General features: G+C 43.1%; 1 pseudogene; it reads right to left on the bottom strand.

The window, feature by feature from the left end:
• Positions 1 to 484: 484 nt before the first annotated feature.
• On the bottom strand, positions 485 to 2,284 carry LOC143639812 (suppressor of cytokine signaling 6-like; annotated as a pseudogene).
• Positions 2,285 to 3,867: the final 1,583 nt, after the last annotated feature.

Here is a 3,867-nt window from a genome sequence, read left to right as displayed (position 1 = left end):
TACGACATTAAAAAGTCATTTACAGTGTATATGTAAATAGTTTTATTACACATTCATTCAACACTAACTTTTGAAAATGGGTCATATAAAAAGACAAAGTAATTTTCATTCTGTGAATTTCATTTGACTTTACTTAGGGTTGAAAACACATGAAATGTGTTTTTAATGCATAAAAATCACAATGGATCAAGCAATGGATGGGGGGGCATCAAAGAGAATCTGATAATTCACATTGCTATTATTCTGCACACTAATGAAAGATAATTCATACTTCTAGAACCTAAAGACATCCCTTTTTACGGAACCAAAATAAACCCAAAACACCTTGCAGACACTTCCCCGCCCCTTTACAAACTGTTGACTGTTACACATAACATTAAAATAGTTATGGCAGCAAAAGATTCTGATGGTAATGAAAATTGTAAATTGTATCTCAATCTCTTTTTCTTATTCCCAAAGTGCAAGATGCAGGATTCTCAATCTTTCAGCAGTGCTTCTCCTGTAAATAATCCTTCATTTTGTTTGGCAAAGGTGGTTTCTGAATCAGGCCTATCCTGGTATACTGACGTATACTGAAACCACACAGGTACTGCAGAGAACGCACCTGCATGAACCGTGACACTGGATTGGTCAGTATGACGGGGTAGGTTGTAGATCCTGGCAACCGAGACATTGAATAACAAAAAGCTCCATTTTCAAAGTCCCTGATTGAATGCTCAATTAGATCAACTATGGACGTATGTCCTTCCACAACTGGTTGTTCATTAAAGCTAAACCTACCACTGGAGTGCTTGATTCTAGTGTGAAGTGTTTTACCATGGGAACGAAAGCTCAAGCTTAGAAAGTAAAGGTCGTCAGAACTATCCCGAACAAGAAAAGAACCATTGAGCACGTTGGCTAGCTTCCATTCTGCCTCCCAGCGTGTGATTGGTCCCCAGTATCATCCTTGTTTTGCAAGTTTCTTCAGCTCCTCCATAAGGCTTGTCACAACCATGGGACCACTACTTTGCACAGAGTCATAAACACTTGCCACCCCAGGGGCAGAGTTAGGATCAAAATTAAAATGACAGCACATACATTAGCCACTACAGCCCCCCACCCTAGCCTCTCTGACCCAGGAACTCTGAGAAGACTTATATCAAAATGGAGATGAGGGTCAAAGCTTTAGTCCACTCTTCCAGTCCAAGTCATGCGCTGAACGGGCTTCAAAAGGATTTCCATGACCTTCAGGTTGAAACTGTGTGCCAGGAGCAAAATGGGCATCTGTGCCTGTGAGCCCACTGAAGTTCCGTTGGATCCTTTGGATCTGTTTAGTCTGCATTGGAGGTAGTATTGGAGGTAGCCATGGCGAAAGTGGAGGGACCTCATCATGACTTGATCTGAGGCTCTGCAACATGACTCCTGTGCTGCCAATCAACAAGCCATTCACTTACTGGTCCACAAAGATCTCTGGGGCAACAACTATGTCCTGGTCTACCTGATTCTCATCTTCAGCAAAAGAGTTTCTTCCCACTTGAGGAGGAACCACAGAGACCTCCATGGGCGAAGAAGTGTCCAGACAATAGCTGCACAATCCTTCCAAAGGACATATCCCCTAGTCTAAAGGCACAGAATACTGAATGTAGTCCTGAGGCACAAGTTCAATAACTACAGGCACGTGTTCCTCCAGGTGGAGATGCAAGTCTCGTGGGGAGAATCTGAATGCTTGAGGGAACCATTCTGCTCCTGGCACACACTTTCAGCCTGAAGGTCATGGAAATCCTTTCGAAGCCTGTTCAGCGCAGGACTTGGACTGAAAGAGTGGACCAAAGCATTGACCCTCATCTGCATTTTGATACAGGTCTTCTCAGAGTTCGTGGGTCAGAGAGGCCAGGGCATGGGACTGTAGTGGTGACTGCAGAGAGAAGTGGACCTGATGGGTCTCTGAGCTCTTATGTCACATCCTTGAAGACCACAGGAGCCTAGGAAGAGGAGAAGGTGTCTTTCTAAGCCAAGCCTCACCAAGGGGTGCTGTCCTTGCCCTTGGGCTTCTGCTTCACAGAAAGTCACCTTTTCAGGGTCTCCATCAGGCTCTGGCTCTTGGATCTGCTTTTCCCACCTTTCTCATCTTCGCTATTGATATTACAGCTGGCTATATCTTTATCGTAGCAGATAACAAACAAAGAATTATCTTTTCCAAAGTCACTTGCTAGGTATGGCTGTTGTACTACCATGAAATCACTGTCTTCTTTTCTTTTATTCAAATTAAAAACTTCCTCAAGGTTTTAAGACTAATTTTCTTCATTATGAAGAGTTACCTAATCCAAGGGATCAATTTCTCACTGAAATATCACACTCAAACATCTGGAAAGGCCACAGTGCTGCATCTATATATTTTTCCAGCTTCATTTGACCACTGGAGCCATTTTCTGCGCCCGGTCCCGGGCCCCTGGCAAAGACAGTCATAGGGTCCTTGGTGGCGCGCGACACAGGCGGTCAGAACCCGCCGGCCTCCCCCGGGCACCCGGAGGCTCACCTGCTGCTACCCAGGTCGCTCCTCGTCCCAGCCAGCGCGACTGCCTGCGCTCCTTCCCCTGCTGGCAGCTCCGCCCCGCCCCCGCGATCTCCGCCTCCTCCATGGCCTCCTCCTCCTCCTCCTCCTCCTCCGACTGGGCGCCCATTGCCCTCTGCTAGCCCCAGTACATTTTTTTTTTGAGATCATTCTTCTATTCATTATATGTATCTAATATATATACAGCAGAAACACTATGCTTTACACTAAATACATTATGCATTTATTATTAATTTATTCATAAGAATATTTTAAAAATTATTAATTGTTAATGGATCTTTATTTTATTCATTTATATGCAATGTTGAGAATCAACGCAGTGCCTCACACATGCTAGGCAAGTGCTCTATCACTGAGCCACAACCCTAGACCCTGTAAAAATAACTTTACTCTTTAAAAAGATGCATCAACTTTCAATGTTTGTTGGGATCTCTGCTGACCACAGAAGTGCAACTGCTGGGGAAAGAGGAGGAAAAATCACAGTTGGGAAATTCCCAGTCTTATGATTCTGGTCTTCAGATTTTCCATGTATGTGACAGTTAGAGCTTGAGAAATGGCTTCCCTATATGTGCCTGAACAGCCCCAAGATATGTTCTGCAAACACAAAAAATAACTCCCCAGCAAACAGGTGCACACATACCTAATTGGGTATTGTTTCTGTAACTAGGCTACAGGGGCTCTCTTTCTATAACTGGGGTGACTAGGCTACCCCAACCTGGGGGACTCTCCATCTCTGATTGGCCCTGTCTTTGACACCCTCCATCTCCTCTCTCTATATAAGTCCTCTCCCTTCACAATAAACTGAGTTGCTGAACATCTCGGCTGATTCAACCCCTCCCGACTAGGTGTGATTTTTGCCATGCTGGGTGGCGGGCCAGGTTGTCGACACTTACCCTCTTGATCATCCCAAAGTCACTGACTAGCTGGTCTAGAGATTCTCTTCAACCTCTGTCAGAGGGTGGGTCCTACAAATGTTGACCTTGAAAGTGAAATATATTTTCTTGGTAATATAGAGCTTCTTTGGTAAATTTTTATTTTATGTTTTGTAGTTTTTTTAACTGTAATTTTCACTTCCAGTATGATAATGAAATCATTTGTTAAATATTGTGTTATGGCTTCTTTTTCTATTATATTAGAGGATTGATTTTAGAAAATAGGATTCAAATTAAATAATACACAATAATCACAATTTTGTAGGATCAAAATAATGGCAACTCTATCGGGATTACAAGCTGCTTTTAAAAAGCCAAACACAATTGGAATAGAAGTTTACCTAACACTTAACTGTAATTCTTGTGAGTGTCTTGGTAAAAGAA

The sequence above is a fragment of the Callospermophilus lateralis genome, chromosome Y, assembly GCF_048772815.1.
Source record: "Callospermophilus lateralis isolate mCalLat2 chromosome Y, mCalLat2.hap1, whole genome shotgun sequence".
NCBI lineage: Eukaryota > Metazoa > Chordata > Mammalia > Rodentia > Sciuridae > Callospermophilus > Callospermophilus lateralis.
This window is presented reverse-complemented; position numbering and strand designations above follow the sequence as displayed.